At 48.5% G+C, this 23,563-nt stretch overlaps 1 pseudogene; it reads left to right on the top strand.

The window, feature by feature from the left end:
• Positions 1–2,919: 2,919 nt before the first annotated feature.
• The window catches only part of LOC144174863 (uncharacterized), a 162,313-nt pseudogene continuing 141,669 nt past the window's right edge, over positions 2,920–23,563 (top strand).

The following is a 23,563-nucleotide window of genomic DNA, read 5'->3' as shown; positions in this document are numbered from 1 at the left end:
GATTTCGTCGACACTTAATTTGGTGTTAACGCACTGGGGCGGCTCGGGCGACATGGTGTATTTAAAGGGGCACTGACACAAAATTTTGAAGGCCAAATAACTTCGGAGATAGATTAGTGGGAACACATATACATCATCTGCAAAATATCAGCGGCGAATACAGCCTATAACGTATTTAAAATCAATTTTAAAGTGTTCGAAACGCCACCGAGCAGCCAGCAGAGGACCACGCGCAATCGACATCCCGAGGATATTTTGTAAATAAACAACATCCAAACACGTCACGAGTTTGTGTTTGCCGCTTCCGCACTGCCGGCGTTTTTCGCCGGCTCGCCCGGCTCGCCGCTCCAATCGGAGGGCCGGAGGGCGGAGCTTCTGCTCTCGAGAACGAACGACCCGATCGTTGGCGGCGGAGGCGCCGTGATTTCGTCAGCTCATCGGGCAGCTGGCCGCGACCAAAGTTCTACAGCGATTCCAAGCACTCTGTTTCCATTACTGTTTAACCCGCCGCGGTGGCTCAGTGGCTAAGGCGTTGCGCTGCTGAGCACGAGGTCGCGGGTTCGATTCCCGGCCGCGGCGGCCGCTTTTCTGATGGAGGCGAAAAGCAAAAACGCCCGTGTGTACGAGATTTCGGCGCACGTTAAAGATCCCCAGGTGGTCAAAATTAATCCGGAGCCCTCCACTACGGCGCGCCTCATCGCCTGCGTTGCGTCGGCGCGTTAAACACTACAATCAAATCAATCCATTACTGTTTATTACCATTGGATGCGAAAACGCGCCGGAGGCACGAAAAGCCCACTGAGCTAGTCGCACGGTCGCTGTGCAGGCGGCGGCCACGGCCGCGAAGTGGCCCAGGCCGGCGCAGGTAGCTCGAGTGATAGCTTGTTACCGCTGCACAAAATTGTCCCCAAGTCCCGACCATGGTGGCTTACATGAGAAAGGAGTTAATGATGCGATGGCGGGTTGCATTAAAAATTGTCATCTGCACCGCTTACGAGAGCGGCACTAGAATATCCGCCGCAGTGCTAAGCCGAACACATCTGTAGGCGGACCTGTAGGTAGACCGGCCGGCTGCTCCCAGCTCGCGTCTTGCCACCCACCATCTCGAGCGTCGCGCGAAGTTCTTTAGCCGCGGTAGCATTTGCACTCGCAGCGCCTGCGTCACATCCACGGTCGCTTTATAATTAAGCGCCTCACGAGATCAGTACGTGGGGGCATTCGCAGAATCTGCCGTCGATGCGGATTCGACAGTGCTACGGCGGCTCCGCTCTGTGATATCCCTCCGACGGTCACGTGGTTAGCTTTGTTCACACAAAATCCACAAAATCCATCGTGTCGCGGCACTCGCTGAAACCGAAACTGCGACTGGCCGCATTGAAAATGCCTCTTATTAAACAACCGTCGCACGCTGAAGCAAATGAGGTTTCTACAGGTTATAAGTAGGTCACTAGCTACTTATCGCAACAAAAAAAACAAGATGCAAAATTTTTGTGTCAGTGCCCCTTTAAGGGCCGGCTGTGGTAAACGAGGATTACTGGCGTGTTGACCGTTGCTTTCGTCGGTGGCGAACGATGGCGGCCGCTGAAGGCCGTGAAGCACGGTTTATCCTGGATGGCACGTTCTTTGAACCCTTGGAAAATGATTCAACTGGTTCAACTCTCAAAGCAGAATCAAGCTTTGCGGAAAAGTACTTTCGGGTTCGAGGACGTCGAAGTCACACTTCAAGATACATCTGAAGGTAAGCGGGCACATTTACTCGAAACGGGCTCGCGCATTTCTATTTTCGGTGTTGTGCGTTTTACTCGCTAATATTTGTAAACGGTATACAATCGGTTTTTCTTGTTTTTCATTTATTTACCAGAGGAAACATCCCGGCGGAGCAACCGATTAAGAACAGTATTTGAAGAGGCCCTGGAAGCACACTTCCAGTCATAATAAAACAAACGACAACGAGTGTTCAAACCTGTTACAGCAACACCCAAGGCTGGACAATTTTTTCGGTGCAACTAAAAACAACGTAGAACAAAAGAAGTTTGATGACCTCCTGCAGAACTTGATAGTGAAATCCATGCTGCCGCTGCAATTTATTTGGGAGGACGCGTTACAGCAGTTTGTGAAAGGTAGTGGCAAGTTTTTTTCTGCCCAAACTGGTTTCGTTTTATTCTTATGGATGCGATTAACGGCGTATGTTCCCTATTTTCAGGAACATGCCCCGAAGTCACGCTGATGTCTCGTAGGACGCTCGAAAGAATAATAGATGATGCATTTCAACAAAAACTAAACGACATTAAGCGTAAACTGTTACAAGCGACTAGCGTGTGCACTACGGCGGACGTGTGGTCCACTTCCACGAAGAACTTCATTGGTGTGACAGCACACTGGGTAAAGTCATATACTAATTTCTATAGGCTATTTGGTGCAAGAAATGGCGCACGGGCGTTTTTTCGTATTGCCATAGTACACAAAATGTATGATGGTCAACTTGTAAGCGGTTAATTGACCGTATGCCTGATCGCAGAATTTGATGTTTGTGTTCAATTTTCATCTACCACTTGCAGATTGACTTCGACACACTTGAACGAAGATCTGCAGCTCTGGCGTGCAAACGCTTCATTGGGACGCATCCATACGACCCTGTAGCCGGCTTGCTGTTGGATGTCTATGGAGACTTCAACCTTGAAACGAGCAAAATTGTAGGCACTGTGACCGACAACGGGAGGAATTTTGTGAAAGCTTTCAAAGAATTCGGAATTGACGCCGCCACTGACGGTATACTTGAGTGTCATCGAAAGAATAGTATCTTGTCCCTAAGCTATTTTCTTCGCAGATATTTCGGGCGTATTTTCACATTCTTTGATTGTTCAGATTCCGAAGAGGACGTCATCTTCCGCCATGAACTTCCCGGGCCATCGCTTCCTCATAACCTGAGGTGCGCATGTCATACATTGAGCCTTGTGGCAACCGCAGATGTCAAGAAGGCACTCGCCATCAGCCCCGTGTGCAGTCGTCTCCACGACACCGCAATGGCGAAATGCGCTCTGTATAGGGTCTCATCGAATCGGCCAAAGTCTGCACAGGTGGTGGCATCAGGTCTTGGAAGGCAGCTGTCAACACCATGCGTCACGCGTTGGAGCTCTCTCTACCATGCCCTGGGTGTCCTGCTCACCGATAAAGAGAAACTGAAGACACTCTCGGGAAAGCTCGACCTCCCACAATTCAGAGACACAGAATTCGACTTCCTGGACGAGTATCGGGGCGTAATCTACCCGAATGCCGCAGGTGAAGTACGTTTGCTCGTATATTTCTAGGGACATTTGTTTGCGCTCACCAAGCGTAGAAAATAGCTTGCAAATTGACAAAATATTTTGTATACTATATTTTGCAGCAGTTGATGTATTGCAGAAAAGCCGCAGCGGATACTACGGAGAGCTTCTGCCTACCATCGTCACAGTAGAAAAAAGCTGCTTGCGCAGAAAGGAAAGGTACGACAGGGATCAGTGATACTAGACAGCTGCCTCTCGGGCTTGCAGAAGCGGTTCTCTGGCCTCTTAAGGATGGAAAATGAAGAGGCAATAATTGCATCGTGCTCGCACCCATACTTCAAAATGCGGTGGGCCCCAAACAAAGTTCCGAGAGCTTCAGACTTCGAAAGCTTGTTCTTGCGAGCAGCAGAAGCTCATGGACCGGACCATAAGAACTCTTACGACGATACGTCATCAGCTGCGACGAACCACGGCTTCTACGCCTTCGAAAATGAAGACTTCCCGACATCAGGACGGTCAGAGCATACGCATGTTCGAGCGGAAGTTTTTCGGTACCTTGACGACCCGAGGAAGGATTCCGCTACGCTGCAGGACTTCCCAGCCATTAAGTCTGTGTTCGTTCATTACAACACAAACTTGTGTTCTTCTGCACCGGTTGAGAGACTTTTCTCGTTTTCGAGCCTCGTGCTCAGACACAATCGACGTTGTCTAGAAGACACCTTGTTTGAGAAGCTGCTTTTGCTTAAGTGTAACTAACTAAAGAATCAGCCGCTGAAATTTAGACTTATTATGGTAAATGACCTAGTTAAACATAAAAACAAAGATGTATTATCAATTTATTTAAAGACCTCCGCCGCGTGATTGTGTAAACTTATGATGATTGTGTATTATTAGTCTTTTCGTTATTTAATTTTCTTTTGTTTTTGCATTTACTTTTACTTGCTGTTTTTTTCTTTGATTTGTTCACAACTGCTTGCAAGTACCTGCACGTCAGTTATACCTTGTCATGTATGTATACCAAGTTTGTATCTGTATCTTGTATCTGTATTACAGAATACTTTTTTGTGCAAATTGCGCAAGTATCTCAGTAATATCCCGTTACGTCTAATTTACATGTATCTTAGTATCTGTATTTTAGGCGCCCAGAGCATGTATCGGGACATCTGTATTCCAGAATACATTTTGAAGTATCTCTGCCCAGCCCTGATTGAAAGGAGTGTCTAGCATACGCCGGGTCGTAGCTGCATTCAATATTAATTTGCAGACGTCAGCATTGTTAACTTTACGAACATAAATCACTGTTTTTATGCAGTAATTGATAAATATACTGACGGGTGGTTCAGGGAGAGGTAGCGGTTTTGAGTGTTTGTTAAAGTAAATGGAAAGTGCTTTAGCTAGAGTTTGATCCTCCAATCTGTAGTTGTAGTAGTAGTTATGTATCATCTTGACGAAACAGCGTAAAAAACAGGGACACTAGGACACGCTAAAAAACGGGGACACGGGGACACGCTGTTTCGTCAAGATGATACATAACCAGTACCAACTCGCCCAAATGTTGATCCTTCTGTTGTAGTAGTAACTTACAACTAACGGTACCTCTGCTTGGCCTCTGACCAGAAACGGTTGTGCGAGAGTTGTAAAAATCAAGATACACTGTATGAATAGGTGGCTAGTGGGCTCCGGCCTGGATGTGTTCGCTGGAGCATCTGGATGTATTTTCGAGCAAATATTTTAGCTATATAAAATAAATTCTTCGCAGCAGTGGGGGCAGTGACCAAATTTCGCCCATATATTTATGGCAGACATTTCGTGGTGGTAACTGACCATCACTCCCTATGTTGGTTGAAAAATTTTAAACGACCCTTCAGGGCGCCTCGCTCGTTGCAGCCTTCGCTTAAAGGACTTCGATGCCGTAGCCTATAGAAGACAGGTCTCCAACCAGAGGTCGGCGAACTCACTCATGAGTCCACTCACTCAGACTCATTTGGACTCAAACTCACGCGTGAGTTTGAGTTTGAGTGAGCGCGAGGCTAGTGTGGCATGGTGAGTTTGAGCTTGAGTGAGTTTGACCCGAGTGATCCCGACTGAGTTTGAGTCCGATTGAGTTTGAGTATGCTTGAGACCTAGAGATTTCTGAGTCCATTTTGAGTTCTGAGTACGATTTGAGTTTGAGTCCATTTTGAGTTCTGAGTACATTTTGAGTTTGAGTCCATTTTGAGTTCTGAGTACATTTTGAGTTTGAGTCCATTTTGAGTTCTGAGTACATTTTGAGTTTGAGTCCATTTTGAGTTCTGAGTACATTTTGAGTTTGAGTCCATTTTGAGTTCTGAGTACACCTTGAGTTTGAGTCCATTTTTAGTTCTGAGTACATTTCGAGTTTGAGTCCATTTTGAGTTCTGAGTACATTTTGAGTTTGAGTCCATTTTGAGTTCTGTGTCCATTTTGAGTTTGAGTACATTTTGAGTTTGAGTACATATTGAGTTTGAGTACATTTTGAGTTTGAGTACATATTGAGTTTTGAGTACATTTTGAGTTCTGAGTACATATGAGTTTTGAGTCCATTTTGAGTTTGAGTACATATTGGCGCGAACCATACATTGGGTTTGTTTATTTGTGTTTTGCTTTTACCGCCCGGCTGCGCCGGTCTGTGTTATCTCTGCGCCAAGGGAAGCGCGTGTTCCATTCTTTCTTTCTGTGCCGCATGTGTTATCTGTCGTGATAGGGAGAGCATTCCGATCTAACGTGAACAGCCCAGAATAATCTTCTTGGATCTACTATGTTCTCGATGCGAATCGACGTTTCGAGAACCACGCGCGCCAAAAGATAAAAAGCCTCGCCGGGGCATTCGATTCGACGACACTCGCCTGTGCAAGTCACTTTGTTGACCGCTGCTTCGCCACCTCTGTATTCTTTTGAGTTGTTAGGGGAGCACAAGTTCGCTCCAATAAACGTGTTTCTCATTCAACACAACTGCATCGTCCTTGTCTTCGTGACAACTGGTGGAGGTGCGGGGTAGCAGGGTGATGTGATCGTCGGCGATCCTGACAGCAGCACGGTGATCGCGGTTCGGCTGCGGCGTCGTGGAGTGATTGGAGGAAAATGTTATCGACTTGGTCTGCAGATCAATTATTGCGCCGTTGTCCGTCAAAAAGTCCATTCCGAGAATCACGTCGCGGGAGCAGTTAGGCAGAACGACGAACGCCGCAGGGTACGTTGTGCCATCTATGGTGACGCGCGATGTGCACGTTCCACTTGGCGTCACGAGGTGGCCTCCTGCTGTGCGTATGTGCGGACCGTCCCATCTGGTCATAACTTTCTTCAGTTTAGACGCAAATGGTCCGCTCATTACCGAATAGCCAGCTCCCGTGTCTACGAGGGCGACTACGTCAAAGCCGTCGATGGACACCTTGACGTCAGATGCAGTCGTCCTCGAGTTCCGGGTTCGTCGGGGCGTCGTATCTCTGCTTGTACGTGTTGATGGTCGGGCACTGTGCATCGTCGTTGACGTCGTCTTCTCAACGAACGTCTCGGTCAGGTCGGGTACGCGTCGCGCCGTGTAGCTGTCGTCGTGTTCGGGAGTCTCGTCAGGGTTAGGTCGGGTCGTCGGGATGAGGGCATGTCGTGAATCACTGTCTTCAGGGCGTCCTTGCGTCGTTGGAGGGTTTCTAGTTTTTCGCCGTAGAGCAACTTCACCTCCAGAAGTTGCCGCCTTTAGTTTCCCCCACGTGGGCTGGAGGACCTTCCACGGGCGAAGTCAGCGTTGCTACGGCGGTTCGGCGATTGGTAGGGGTAGGGCGACGGCGAACGGTTGAAACGCGCTGGGCTACGGCTGGTTTCAGATAGATACTCGTCGATCTCACGTGGTCGATCTCAAAGAAAAAAGACGGCACATTAAGGTTTTGCGTTGGCTACCGGCGACTGAACAAAATCACGAAAAAGGACGTGTACCCCCTCCCCCGAATCGACGACGCCCTCGACCACCTCTGCCACGCGAAGTACTTCTCATCGATGGACCTGAAGACCGGCTACTGGCAAATTGAAGTGGACGAGAAAGACCGAGAGAAGACTGCATTTATAACCCCAGACGGCCTATACGAGTTCAAGGTGATGCCGTTTGGGCTGTGCACAGCACCAGCGACGTTTCAAAGAGTCATGGACACTGCTAGCTGGCCTTAAGTGGCACACCTGCCTCGTATACCTCGACGACGTAGTGGTATTCGCCCGGACTTTCGACGAACACCTTGCAAGGTTGGAGTGTGTACTCGAGGCCATTCGTACGTCGGGGTTGACGCTGAAGCCTGAAAAGTGCCGTTTCGCATACGGGGAACTCAAGTTCTTGGGCCACGTCGTCAACGCCGCGGAAGTCCTACCTGACCCGCCAAAAACTTCAGCCATTGCGAACTTCCCAAGGCCGAAAGACAAGAAGGGCGTGAAGAGATTTCTCGGGCTGTGCGCATACTACCGGCGCTTCGTCGCAAACTTCGCACGCATTGCAGAGCCACTCACGCGCTTGACGAAAGATAGCACCCCTTTCAGCTGGGTACGCACCCTTCATGCCCACTACAACCTCGAAAAGCTGCCAAGTCAGTCCAACAAGAGCCCGCCCCCGCCTGCAAGATTTACCGCCCGAGTTCTGTTTGATGCCCGAAGGGCCCAAGAAAAGGAACGCTGCAACCAACACCATGGTGCAAGAAACAACGTCGCCAATCGTCCTGCAGCAGCCCCGGGAACCGCCATCGTTCCGAGGAGCCCCCGCAGAAGACCCAGAAGAATGGTTGGAGAAACTGGAGCGCGTCCGGAAATTCAACAGGTGGGACGACGCAGAAACGTTCCGGCACGTTTTCTTTTACTTGGAAGATTCGGCTCGCACCTGGTTCGAGAACCACGAGAGCTCCTTGACAAACAGGGCTCAGTTCAAAAGCGAGTTTACTAAGACCTTCACTACCGTCGTGCGGAAAGAAAGAGCCGCCCTTTTGTTGGAAACGCGCATGCAACACCCCAACGAAGGTGTCGTGATCTTCGTTGAGGAGATGGAGCAGCTATTTCGCCGCGCGGACCCCGAAATGACGGAAGAAAAGAAGTTGCGCTTCTTAATGCGCGGAGTGAAGGAGGAACTGTTTGCTGGACTTGTCCGAAATCCGCCCAAAACCGTCGCCGAATTCGTGACCGAAGCCAGCACCATTGAGAAAGCCCTCGAAATGCGTGCTAAGCAGTATGACCGCAACTTTGTTGCCGCGGCCAATGCGAACGACTTTGGCAGCACGCGGATCCCGGCCGACAGCCTACGCGAGACTATCCGCGCAATAGTGAGAGAGGAGCTGCGGGAAACTTCTCCCAACGCCGCCGCAGCCCCAAGTCGCTTCCCTCACCGACGTGATTAGAGAAGAAGTACAACAAGCGTTGGGAACTTCTACGCCATCCGAGGTACCCCGAGAGCCACAAGCTATGACATACTCCGCGGCTGTTCGTCGACCCCGCCCTGCTCCAACACGCCGTCAAGAGGCCCCGCCGTACCGCCGCCCACTGTCACCCGCCCGACCCCCGGTAGCCCGAAACCAGACGCCGAGGAAGACGGACGTATAACGAACTCCCTATAACCGTCCTCTGTGCTACCACTGCGGAGAGGCCGACCACATTTACCGTCGCTGCCCATACAACAGACTCGGACTGTGTGGTTTCTCCGTCGACGCACCTCGCCCTCTCCCTGGCCAACGACCAAGAAAAAGCCTTCGGCGAGCTGCAAAAACGCCTGCAAAGCCCGCCCGTGCTCGCTCATTTCGACGGAAATGCCGAAACGGAAATGCATACGGACGCCAGTGATATAGGCTTGGGTGCCGTCCTTGTCCAAAAGCAAATCGGCTGCGAAAGGGTAATCGCCTATGCTAGCCGTGGTCTGTCGAAGGAGGAGAAAAACTATTCTGCCTCTGAGAAAGAGTGCCTGGCTATTATATGGGCGATTTCAAAATTTCGCCCATACGTGTATGGAAGGCCATTCAAGGTTGTAACAGACCACCATGCGCTGTGTTGGCTCGCCAATTTGAAGGACCCCTCTGGCCGTCTTGGGCGGTGGAGCTTGCGCCTGCAGGAGTTCGACGTTACAGTCGTGTATAAATCCGGCAGGACACACTCCGACGCCGACTGCCTGTCCCGCGCCCCCGTCGACCCACCACCACAAGACTCTGACGAAGAGAGCGTGTTCTTCGGGATCGTGACGGAGAGCGACCTAGCCGCCCAGCAGCGTGCCGACCCCGACTTACGCGTCATAATCGAGTACCTGGAGGGATGCAACGTTGCCGTTCCTAGGACCTTCAAACGCAGCTTACCAGCATTCAGCCTGAGAAACTCCGTCCTTGTGAAGAAGAATTTCAGCCCCGGAACAAGAGCGAATTACCTTCTCGTCATCCCCGCGGACCTTCGTGACGAAATTTTGGAAGCGTGCCACGACGACTCGTCTTCCGGACATCTGGGCACAGCCCGCACTATTGGAAAAATCAAGGCGAGGTACTACTGGCCCGGCCTTACCTCTGACGTCACCCACTACGTCCGGAGCTGCCGTGACTACCAGCGACGAAAAACGCCTTCGACAAGACCCGCCGGACTTCTGCAACCGATCACCGTCCCATCGAGACCATTTCAACAGATTGGAATGGACCTTTTAGGCCCGTTCCCTACGTCACGATCACAGAACAAGTGGATTGTCGTAGCGACAGACTACATGACGCGCTACGCAGAGACCGCCGCTCTTCTGAGGGGGACTGCACAAGAAGTGGCGAAGTTCTTTATAAGCCAAGTTGTGCTGCGACATGGAGCCCCGGAAGTCCTAATCACAGACCGCGGAACGGCATTTACTGCGGAGCTGATGCAAGGAATATTACGCTACAGCAACACAGATCACCGAAGAACGACGGCGTACCACCCCCAAACGAACGGACTAACAGAACGTCTGAACAAGACAATCGCAGATATGCTGTCAATGTACGTTGACGTTGAACATAAGACTTGGGACGAAGTGCTCCCGTATGTCACGTTTGCGTACAACACGGCTATCCAGGAGACGACACAGCTGACGCCGTTCGAGCTTGTCTACGGTAGAAGGCCGACTACGATGCTCGACGCCATGCTTCCGCACGTAGAAGACGACGACCTCAACGCCGACGTCCACGGATATCTTCAACGTGCGGAGGAGGCCCGCCAGCTTGCTCGAGTTCGTATAACGGACCAGCAGCTGGTGGATGCGGGCCGCTACAACCTCCGACGCCGAGACGCCGAGTACCAACCAGGGGATCGTGTGTGGGTTTGGACTCCCATCCGACGACGCGGACTCAGTGAGAAGCTCCTGCGACGGTATTTCGGACCCTACCAGATTCTACGACGTGTTGGCCAACTTACCTACGAAGTGATCCCCGATGGTGACTACGGCACATCACGACGACGCACGCGGCCTGAAGTCGTCCACGTGGTTCGCTTAAAACCTTTCTACAGACGATGACGAACTTTTATTTTCATTTGTTCGGACTGTCGCTTATGTTAGCATCGGGTCGATGCACTCTTAGAGGGGGGGGGGTAATGCCGCGAACCATACGTTGGGTTTGTTTATTTGTGTTTTGCTTTTACCGCCCGGCTGCGCCGGTCTGTGTTATCTCTGCGCCAAGGGAAGCGCGTGTTCCATTCTTTCTTTCTGTGCCGCATGTGTTATCTGTTGTGATAGGGAGAGCATTCCGATCTAACGTGAACAGCCCAGAATAATCTTCTTGGATCTACTATGTTCTCGATGCGAATCGCCGTTTCGAGAACCACGCGCGCAAAAGATAAAAAGCCTGCAGTGCGGACGCCGGGGCATTCGATTCGACGACACTCGCCTGTGCAAGTCACTTTGTTGACCGCTGCTTCGCCGCCTCTGTATTCTTTTGAGTTGTTAGGGGAGCACAAGTTCGCTCCAATAAACGTGTTTCTTATTTAACACAACTGCATCGTCCTTGTCTTCGTGACAATATGAGTAGCCTAGCAGGCAGCTATGGTTGGCTGTTAAGATTCATGCGTCACTGTGGGCTCGAAATTCGGGTTACCTGCGGGTACGGCACCAATCGCGATCTGAATGATCGGTTGGGAGGGAAGGGGTGTCTGATTTTTTTAATTTCTTGTTGAATTTTCATGGCCATAAGCACTTGCTGTATACTTAATTTTCGCGGCTGGGCGCGTGGGTAATAATTGACTGGTGAGGTCTTAAAAAAGGGTTGTCTTAACTTTTCCTCCTGACGGATCCACTAAGAGCGTGGGAAAGGGTGGTGGGAAAGCACACGGCGGCGCTGGCGTGCTGGTTGTTCGCCTGCTACTGTTAACACCTTGATATACTAGGGGTCACAAAGGAAGAGGTGAGAGCCGGGGGGAAATGGGGGTGGGGGCTGTCCTTTCTGCTGTTTCAAATGAATTAGCTGAATTGACAGGGCAGCGCCCCTTAAGACAGAATAATGACCACATTAGATTGGGTGAAAAGTGAAACTGATGAAGCTAAGGCGTGTAAGGTATCAAACGAAAGGTCCGGATTAACGGAATAACGCGGGGTAAATAAAAAAAATGCTTCCTGATTGAGTCATTACGCAGTCATAATGAGTCATAGATTGGGTTAAAATTCAAAATGACGCTGCGAGGGCATGTGGGGAATCGAATCAAATTCAAGGTCTCGATGTGGGGAATCATTCGGGACGAAAATGAGTTATGGATATATCATGACGTAGTCAGGTAAGTCATAGATTCAGTTAAAATTCAAGTTCGTGACGCTAGGGCGTGTGGCGTATCAAATTAAAGGTCTCGATGAGGGTAATCACGTGCTTCCTGATAATTATCATGACATAGTCAAAATGGGTCATAAATTAGGTTAAAATTCACAGTGATGCCACTGGGTGTCCCCGACATCAAATTGAAGGTTCCGATAAGGGAAAACACGTGGGACAAAAATGTGGTAGGGCTATATCATGAGATAGTCATGGTTAGTCATTGATTGGTTTAACATTGAAATTGATTCCGCTAGAATGTGATGGGTATCAAATTAATGGTCTTGATGAGCGGAATCACGTGGGAGAAATACAAAAATGCTTCCTGGTTATAACTATGAGATTGTCATGGCGAGTCTTATATTCGAAGTGGCCCCGCTAGGGCGTGTAGGGTATCAAATTTACGGTCTTGACGAGGGGAATCACGTGGTACAAATAAAAAAAGGCTTCGTAGTTCGAATTATGAGATAGTCATTATGAGTCATAGATTGGGTTAAATTCAAGGTGAGGCCGCTGAAGCATGTGGGGTATCAAATTGAAGGTTCCAGTTAGGGGAATCACGTCGGACACTTAAACAATGCGTCCTGGTTACAGTCATGAGACTAATTGTTAGTTTGACTGGTATGAATTCCATATGACCCTGCTAGGGTGTGTGGGGTATAAAATTAAAGGTCTCGTCGAGGGGGATCACGTGGCGACAAAAATAAAAATGCTTTCTAGTTATAGTTATGAGGATATAGCAAAAGGTATATAGGAAAAGGTACACACTCACACTCACACTCGCACGCCCACTCACTCACTCACACTCACTCACTCCCTCACAATCACACTCTAATACTCACTCTCACACTCTCACACACTGACACTCATACTCTCACTCTCACTCCACTCACACTCATTCTCACACTCACACTCTCACTCACACTCACACTCACACTTACACCCACACTCGCACTCACACTCAACTCACACTCACACTCTCACACTCACTCACCCTCACACTCACGCTCACACTCTCACTCACACTCTCACTCTCACTCACACTCTCACACTCGCACTCACACTCACACTTACACTGTTACTCTCACTCTCACTCACACTCACACTCTCACTCACACTCACACTCACTCTCACTGTCACTCTCACTCTCCACACTCTCACACTCACACTCTCACTCTTACTCCACTTACACTCACACACACATTCACACTCTCACTCACACTCACACTCTCACACTCTCACACTCACTCTCACTCACACTCACACTCACACTTATACTCTCACTCACTCCACTCACACTCACACTCACACTCAACTCACACTCTCACTCTCGCTCACACTCACACTCACTCTCACACTCTCACTCTCACTCTCACTCACACTCTCACTCTCACTCTCGCTCACACTCTCACTCGCTCACACTCTCACTCTCACTCTCACTCTCGCTCACGCTCACGCTCTCACTCTCACTCACACTCACACTCACAATCTCAGTCACACTCTCAGTCACACTCTCAGTCACACTCCCACTCACACTCACACTCACACTCTCACTCTCACTCACACTCTCACTCTCAGTCACACTCTCACTCTCACTCTCACTTTCACTCTCACTCACACTCTCACTTTCACTCACACTCACACTTTCACTCACACTCTCACTTACACTCTCGCTCTCACACTCATACTCTCACACTTACACTCACTCTCACACACTCTCACTCAAACATTCTCTCACTCTCACTCTCTCACTGTCTCAATCTCTCACTCTCACTCTCACACTCACACTCTCACTCTCACACTCTCACTCTCACACAGTCTCTCTCACTCTCACTCTCTCACTCTCAGTCTCTCACTCACTCTCTCACTCTCTCTCTCGCTCTCTCGCTCTCTCTCACTCACACTCTCACACTCTCTCACTCTCGGACTCTCACACTCACACTCTCACACTCTTTCTCTCTGTCACTCTCACACTCTCTCTCACTCTCACACACTCTCTCACACTCTCACTCTCACACTCTCTCACTCTCAATCTCTCTCACTCACTCTCTCTCGCTCACTCTCTCTCTCTCTCACACACTCTCTCACTCACACACTCTCTCAAACACACACACACACACGCGTGCATGCTGGAAGTTAACAGCTGGGTACGGTGGCAATCATTGCTTACGACAGCGTGGTGTTTTTCCGAGCTACGAGAGCTCATCCCACCTAGCAAACGCTAATAAAAACTAATACAAGTGCCCAGTGCCGGATTAGGAAACTTTGGGGCTCGGGGCTACTGCAAGCTTGGGGCCCTAATGATGATGAAGATAATATTGGTTCCGCTTTAATATGCGAAAATTTTCGAAGCTTATGTTATGCTCTCTGATCAGTGATATTATTATACATAATTTTACGCTTTTCGGAAACTAATTTCTTGGCTTGATGTCTAGTATTATATAAGTGATTTTATCAGGCGTAAAAGTTAATATGATTTGATTGCCGGCCCCGGCCGGTCCATCACAGATCCACAATTAATCGAAGCGCAGTGTCGGCCTGCACACGACATGGTACAGAAGAGTATTTTCTTACAAGAAGCATATTTTATTAAGCCTGTAAGATTTTAGTTTTATTGTAAAGTTCTCCACCTGCATATATGGCAGGGCTCAAAGTTTGCGCAGGCAGCTGTCACTCACACACATCTGCCAAACAGTTCGCCGCCACGGCTTACGGGCCAAAATCTTGTAGGTCACCCGCGCATACGAGAAAGCACGCGGCGGTTAGAACACGCGCCGCCTTTGAAGGAGGTTGGGAGGGCGGGGCTTGGACATGTCGCGCAACGCAATCTTCCTATCGCAGCACGATTAGCACAAAGACGATAAGCAGAAAAATGTCGTTTTTTGGGCTTGGGAGCGGTCTGCTTCGTGCGTGGGTTTGCGCATGGGCGTCGAACTTTCAGCGGCGATGAACTCCGGTTGCGGAGCTGTGATAGTCCTGCTAGTCGGCAAGCCGTTACAGATTAACGGGTCCCCTTTGGGTTCGAGAGCGACAGGTGAGCACGAGAGATGGCATCAGACAACAGTTTAATGGGGATAGAATGTCTCTGCTCACCCCCGCGCTGCTGCTCCCGTCGGTGCCGCGCAACAGTTCCAGCAGTCAGTAGTTCGATGTTGATCGGTCGGCTCGTTGTTCGGTCGTAAATGGCAGTGGAAACACGCTAAAGCTTCTCGTATAGATTCGGTATCTACGACGGAGGCGAGCATGGGTGGACCTCTCGTTTTCGAGTCCCCAACACGTCTGCCGCGTCTACTGTTTTCCCGCACTCCTTCGGGGGTTCCTCTCCTTGTGCTGCCGCACCCAAGCGGGACGAGACCTGCGGGCCGTCTTTTGGTCCGCGCCGTCCGCCGGCTCAGCCCAAAGCGAAAAGCGCCCACGGGGACAAACAGCTTACCGTCCCCGAGTCGCGGCGGAGGTCCGTTTTCAAGGCGGCATCGAAGGGGCCGCACGCAGGATGCGTTTTTAAGTGGACACAGCTTTCGTCATCCCGAAAGGGAACAGATGTTGTTGTTGCTTTGTTTGGCGTCCACGCCTGAGCTCGTCACACCACCCAGGCCTGCTGATTCCCCAGCTCTAAAGGAGCCGCTAGGGTCGGGCTGGCCCGGCGGCCTCTGCGTCCACACGGAGTGGCGCCTAGAGAATTACGCTACGAATGGAGTCGCGCGGACATGTAGCTTCCGCAACGCTTGTTGCTCAGACAGCGTGCAGAGGCTACAGCACAGAGGCGCAGGCTGAAGCCGAACGACCCCGCGAGTGGCTCACACAACCCTTAAACATTTAAATAACCATATATAGTACGCTGACCATTCAGCGAGAAATATCGAGTCGATATCAATCACGCTTATGCGATTCAACTAATCCACTAGCTTTATTGAACGGGTCGTCATCGCAATGAACTTCCTTGTCAAACGCTATACATTGAAATTTGTAGGAGAAACTGTGAATGAGCCCGTAGGTCAGTGCTTAAGTTGTCAATAATTACATATAACGTCCCTCAGGCTTAAACAATTTGCAATGTTCTTCAGACATTATTTCATTATTCGCATGCCTGACCCTTTCTTATACCGAAACTTGCGTGCGCCGAAACGTCCGCGTACTTCGATGTCCGTGTACCGAAAAGACTACCGAAACGACCTATGCCGAAAAAGAGCGGAGCCGAGCTCGGGTACTTTTTTATGTGGCTTCTTAGGCCCGGTCAAGCTGTGTACCCACGACTTTTGGTCCAAGACGTCTTCTCATAAACCTCGAGAAAACAAGAAAGAAGAGCAGGAATAACTAAATTAAATTAAAACGGACTCGAAGGTTGTCAACCATAACGTGAGGGGCCCCCCTACTCCTCCCCACGGGTCACGAGTTAGTGAGCTTCGTTGTGAGAAGGAGGTTGAAGCTCCTACCTTCAACTTTCAATGCGGGCAGTCAAGATATTTGTTCTCATATGATCGAGCGGGGCCCCTGACAGCTGGGGGCCCGGAGCTGCAGCCCCCGTAGCCCCCACCTTAATCCGGCCCTGCAAGTGCCTCAGCAAACAACGAGGCACTTTTTTGTTTGTCCCACGTGATTTCCCTCCTCGAGACCCTCAATTTGATACCCCACATTCTTTAGCACCAGATCTCTCTACATTTTCACCCAATCTGAGACGATCTATGACTCCGGTGTTACACGGTTCGCCATTTTCGATATTTTTCTTATTTTTTTAACATTTATTTTTCTCAATTCTCTCCATTTACACTTTTATAATGATTACAGGTTGAACTTCCGGGATATCTGCATTTTTGTGTATATGCAGGGCGTTACAAGATCATGGGGGGATAGGGGGAGGGGTGTACTCGGCAAAGAATGCTACGCAATAAAACAGCAAAGGTATATCCATGAACGCCTCGCGCTTCAGAGATTCGCGGGGCCAGTTCGCTTTGACACAAGGCGTTTTTTCACGGAACCGTAACCCTAAACAGCTTCGACATAAATGAATGGAGCAGTGAGCGCACGTCCCCTGACCCAATTGTTTCGACCTGGGGACCCAGCACACCATCGAGCCTGGACCACCTCCGTCATGAACACGAATACGGAGCCTACATCAAGAGTTTGGTATCCAATATATACGTACAATTGCATCCAACCAGCGCTACTCTTCATGGGCAGCAGGTCTAGCTGTATTAAACCTGCAACGAAAATTGTTTCCGACCTCACAGGAGCTACGGTGTCATGTCGTGGCGAATTCAAGAGTTTGAGCTCACGAATTTTCGCCCGTAATATTTTTACCACGCGTGAATTTGGAAGCACTGACTTCTAATGAAATCAGAGTCCATCTGACCCCGAGTAAATTCCTAGCATGAGAGTTGTGAGGACATTTGAGTTCTGAATTCATTTTGAGTTCTCAGCCCATTTTGAGTTCTGAGTTCATTTTGAGTTTGGGTTCATTTTGAGTTCTGATTACATTTTGAGTTTGAGTCCATTTTGAGTTCTGAGTACATTTTGAATTTGAGTCCATTTTGAGTTCTGAGTATATTTTGAGTTTGAGTACATTTTGAGTTCTGAGTACATTTGGAGTTTGAGTCCATTTTGAGTTCTGAGTCCATTTTGAGTTTGAGTACATTTTGAGTTCTGAGTCCATTTTGAGTTTGAGTACATTTTGAGTTTGAGTACATATTGAGTTTTGAGTACATTTTGAGTTCTGAGTACAATTTGAGTTTGAGTCCATTTTGAGTTTGAGTCCATTTTGAGTTCTGAGTCCATTTTGAGTTCTGAGTATATTTTGAGTTTGAGTACATTTTGAGTTTGAGTACATATTGAGTTTTGAGTACATTTTGAGTTTTGAGTACATTTTGAGTTTGAGTCCGAGTGAGTTCTGAGTTTTGCGCTCCATGTGAGTTTGAGTGAGCGCAGATGTCCTGCTCAGCATTGAGTCTGAGTTTGAGTGAGTGGTGTTTCGAAAAAAAAATTGTGAGTGAGTTTGAGTGAGCCGCGCCAACTTTGCCGAGGTATGTCGCCAACACAGTGATGCGGATTTCCTGTCCCGCGACCCAATCGGAAAAGCCTCGACTGATGCAGACGAGGAGCAACGCTTTCTCGGACCCATACTGCCATCCTATCTTGATCAACTACAACAGAATGATTACGAGCATTGCTGTGCAAGCGATAACCTTCAAGGATGCACCTCCACGCCGCCTCGACCTCTCACACGCAGCTGTCGGTAATTTCGTTTGCGAGAGAATGTCCTATACAAGAAAACATTTAATGCTGCAGAAGCTTAATACCTACTCGTAGCACTGAAACAACTACGCGGAGAAACCCTGCAGGCCTGCCACGGTGAAACATCTTCTGGTCATCTTGTATTTTCCCGTACAGTGCCTCGCATACAACGTCGATATTAATTGCTCAACCTGCCGGAGACGTGAAGCGGTACAGCAAGACCTGCGGCGACGGCCAGAGACTGAAACGCGGTCTACAAAACTAGCTGGATTTCTCCGACCTATTGATCCCCTGGAATTCCATTTCAACAGGTCGCGATATGGATTTGCATGTCCTGTCTCTCTTTGGTCAATGTGCAAGAGATGAATTCTGGTCGCTACAAATTTTTTACATGCTACTGTGAAATGAAGGCCCTGACGAGGAGTACAGCCACTGAATATTCATTTTTTTATTGAGTACGTGGCACGTTGTCTTTGTGCCTCGGCAATACATCACTGACAGAGGTGCGACGTTCACCCCGACACTTGTTCATAAAATCACGAACTCAGCAGAACGAAACACCGCAGAACGACCGTGTACCACCCGCAGGGGAGCAAGACTATCGCGAGCAAGACTATCGGAGACATGATCTCCATACATGTTGACGTGGAATACCGAAACTGGGACTGCGTACTTGCATACGCACATTCGTCGAATACACCCCGGCTCTAGAAACCACACGATTCACTGTTTTCTGCTTGGTTCATGGGCGAGACGTCCTCAAGGTGTAGGATGCCAAGCTTTTCAAGGTCGACGGAACTACCCAATTGACGGAAGCCGACAAAATCACTCAGCGTGCAGAGATGACCCGAAAACCTGCACGCCAATATATTGGTTGTCAGCAGGGGAATGATGCCCAGCGGTACACTCTGCGACAACGACGAGCTGCATATCAGCTAGGAGATTTAGTCTGGATGTTGAGTCCTGTTCGCCAAAGGGGCGATTCGGAAAAATAATGTGCCGCTACTCCGGTCCCTGTACACAAGGTTCTTCATTGCACAGGCACCGTCAGCGACGAGGTTCGCCCTGACGGAGGTGTGTGGTCTCCTCGCAACATGAAAAAATCAGACGTCGTGCGCGTCGGAGAATGAAGCTTTATTGCACCCGTCAGACTTCCTCTTGAACTGTTTTGGGATCCATGTCCTTTGTTTTCATGCTTACACTTACGGTTCCTTTATCTTTCCAAATTTAAGCCCTTCCTTCGTGTGCATCGTGTCGATGCATTCACTGGAGAGGGGGTAAGGCCACACCTGTTCTGTGAAATCGCTTACGCAGGGCTTTCCCTTTGCCTTTGTATGACCAACTACCTGAAGAATGTCTACAGAGAACGCAAACCCTCCGAAGTGTTAGATCGGCATGCGTTTTGGATGCTTGTTTCTCACCGCCAGTTGAGGTGTCAGCTGTACTCCAGCCTGGTTCAGCAAACACCACTTCTTGTGCCCTTATGTCGCGCAAATATACCACGAAAATGATCAGTTCTCCCACGTCATATCGCTTTCAATATGTTCAGCATATTCAGGCCAAAGGTCAACATTAAGAGTAACAGACTGTTAAAACAGTGACGCGGGCCACTCAAATGAGCCTTTAAACAGTGCTAATAAATAGCTCATAGTTGTAAAAATTCTCTTTTGCAATATATATTGCATATTTTCTTACTTAAGAACTAAAAACCGTCTAGCTTTGTCGACATAGCGCACTTCTTTGATATTACTCTAGTTTAATTAAACAGTTAGGGAATGAAATTGTATTTATAGTGCCAAAAAGTACGCTTTACTAGTTTTAAATTTTTTATTGTCTGTTATGGGCGCACACAGAGGTTTCCAAACTAAGCTTGCGACAAACTCTATGGGCGCGCATGGTTGGGGCAGAAAACACCCGGAAATAAAATTAACTAGCTGACATTGGTTACCTGTGTGTCACTGGGAGATGGTTCTCGTTCTTGTCCCTATGATCACAACTTTCCCTGCAATAATTAACATTGCATAGGCCGGAATCAGACTGTTGCCGCAACAGTCGCAATAACTTTAAACAATTAAGTCATTTCACGTATAATCCAACCGAGCTGCGTGACGCACGATTTTTTACGTTCATAGTTCATGACATGGCTTTTGTGTCGGTAGTCTAAACATAGGTTCAATCGAAGCCAGATTATATTATTTTATGTGAATTCGTGGTGTTTCACAAATGTGGAAGGTGTTATGACGAAAAATTGCAGCCTTTTAAACATTTGCTTAAGCTAACTGCTTCTCGGTTAGCTTTCAACTATCCTCGAGCTTCGCGATCGCTGCGGCGCCTGCCGCCGCCTCTCCGCGGCGCTTACAGGATGGCCGCAGCGCAGCCGGTAGTGGCTCATGCAGTAGTATGGTTCACTTTCGCTTCCTTTTGCCTTTCGGCGTGTGAGACAACTTGTTACGGTGATGTCTGTAAGCAAATAGTACGTTTAGGGCACTTAAAGAAACAGATGCGCCCTGAGAGAGCGCTTGAACGCCAACAAGAGCTCTCCGGGGAGGCAGAGTGCGAGCTTTTCGCCGCTCTTACAGGTGTCAGCGACGGCAGCAGCATATCACCACTGTCACCTCCGAATGCGTAAGGTGCAAATGACTTCTTTTATCGCCTCGTTTAGACCTGGTACTGCCACAGTGAGACGTTGGTTTTGTTTTGCATCACGGAGGACGAATGAGGCTTTATTTTGATTATATACGTCGTAAAAAATATTATTCAGGGATGTGGTTACGTAATACCTGACAATAACGTGTGCCTTTTATTGGAATAGAGGCCTCGCGAAAACGGTTAATATATTAGAGGGCTCTGCGTCCTGAAATATATACCCACAACGCCATATAGCAAGAACCAATGTGGGTTAATGAAACCATTGAAAAATCAATGGTCTACAATTCCAGGACAAACGAACTAGCTCGTACGGAAATGTTAACAAGCCAGTGTCGCTTCCGAAATACTAAAGAAGTTCGTCGAAACTTAAGCCAGGTAGTACTTACCAGAGCACTAGATGCGAAATGCAGGGCTATTTCGTTGGACATAGGGGGGGGGGGGGTGCGGCCGGGGGACGCTTAATTATGATCATTGTGTTCAAATGCGGAGCGAAATCAAGGAATAGGTGTTTTAGTAATCACAAACACACAAGCTGCGCGTTCACTTTTATTTAGTTCTTCGACTTTAACGAGCAGCTGATCTCTCGGCAGACGCATTTTTCGAAGTATACAGTAAGTAAATGCGTAGTCAGAAGCGATAAAAGGCGTCGTTGGAAGATTAGGCCCCCTGATTTCACTTTTTTGCTAGATTGTGCAGGCTGCCTATGTCATATGAATATGTTTCGAAGGAGCGTTTAGTCGCGGACGCGGGTATATAAGACGAGGATTTATGGTGCAGACGATGAATGTTTGTGAGTGCTCACCTCGCGACAAGACGACCCAGCAGTAAATTCTGTGTCGTGTGCTGATTCGAGCACATAATTTTGCGTTATCCATCGTACTAATTCCATAGAATGTCCGTGAAATTTATGCCACATTGGCTTGTTCAAGGTAGTGAGGAATATCTGAGATGCGTAACTGGCGAGCTTTGCTCCGCTAGATTATATAAGCACACGAAAGCGATTTACGTAGAATGATTATCTGAAAAAATGCTGCTTACGGAGGTACTGCTATCAGATTTCAGGGCCATGGAAATTCCATCAGCTTCATTCATATGCGGGTTTCGCGAGGCCGGCCTGTGACACACACCTGCTTATGCGGACCGAATGCACCACACTAACATCGCGTAAGAAGCATTTACACTCGTAAATACACAGCATTAGCGAAAAACGTGACTGCTCCACAATGATATGTATTTCCACTGCATAGAGACGGAAAATATCAGTCGCGAATGTGCCGCAAAAGCAACGGTGACAATGGTGAGCGGGCCCCAAACTCCCGCGGCTGCTTTCGAAACGGGCCCGCTAGGGGGATTTCAGTGGCTCCCCTAGAGGCAGCGCTCGAGGCGTATAAAAGAGGCTTACACGCCAAGGTACCATTCTTAAATGGGAGCTAAGTGTTTTTTTGGATACACCTGATGGAGCCAGAGTAGAAACAAATAAGCAGTCAACAGACCAAATACACAGAAAATACGACGATTTTAATTTCACAGTCAGCCTCCTACATGGCACACAGTCGAAAAAAAAATATGACCGCAATGTAATGTGCAAACATTAAATATAAACGCATTATTACGGCCTCCTTTATGTAGCTTCCTGTATGCAAAGGAAGCACCAACCTTAGTGCCCTTCCACTCTGTGAAGAAGGGTGACTTGCGTTCCAACACGTGTCCAGCTCTGCACACTACACAAACACTTTCATGAAACCCAAAACATCCTTTGAGAAGAAGTCCTTAAGAGACCGTAATAAGTCGACTTCATCTTATAACACCCCCTTCTCACTTCAAGAGCTGAAGTTTGCACTCAGTACTTGTAAATCTTCAGCTCCAGGCGCAGACAACATTACATACACTATGATACAACATTTACACGCACCCACACTCGAAACACTTTTGCACCTCTACAACAAAATATGGCTTTCGGGGCACCTTCTAGGGTCTTTGAGGGAGGCCATCGTAGTGGCTCTCTGAAGGAGGGAAAGGATCCGTCTTCCCCTGCTTGTTATCGTCCCATCACCCTAACAAGCTGTCTGTGCAAGCTGCTGGAGAAGATGATCAATAGGAGGCTCCTGTACTTTCTAGAGTACAATGGTCTTCTCGAGAGCTGTCAGGCTGGCTTCCGGGTGGGGCGATCTACAAATGATCAACTTGTTTATTTAGAGGCTTACATTAACGATGCATACATACACAAGCAATACTGCATGACGGTATTTTTTGATATTGAAAAGGCTTTGATATGATATGATATAAAAATTTGATATGATACGGCATGGCGATACGGAATTTTAAGAGACTTAAAATCTTTTGGTATTTCAGGTAACACGCTGAACACTCTTTCTAGTTACATGTCCACCCGAACATTCCGTGTCAGAGTTGGGTCGGCACTATCAAACGTTCACGTGCAGCAGAGTGGCGTGCCTCAAGGTGGCGTTTTGAGCTGCTCATTGTTTATCGTTAAGATGAAATCTCTCCGAAAGGCACAGCCGCCCTCCATTTCTGACCTCGTGTATGTCGATGACGTTCAAACATCTTTCAAATCATGTAATATCTCCATATGTGAACGTCAGGTCCAGCTTGGTGTAAACAAACATTCCCAGTGGGCTAAAGAAAATGGTT

Source organism: Haemaphysalis longicornis, unplaced genomic scaffold, assembly GCF_048455015.1.
Source record: "Haemaphysalis longicornis isolate Haplotype H1 unplaced genomic scaffold, Haemaphysalis longicornis Haplotype H1 scaffold_1, whole genome shotgun sequence".
Taxonomy (NCBI): Eukaryota; Metazoa; Arthropoda; class Arachnida; order Ixodida; family Ixodidae; genus Haemaphysalis; species Haemaphysalis longicornis.
The sequence above is the reverse complement of the archived record's forward strand: the minus strand, read 5'-3'. Positions and strand labels throughout refer to the sequence as shown.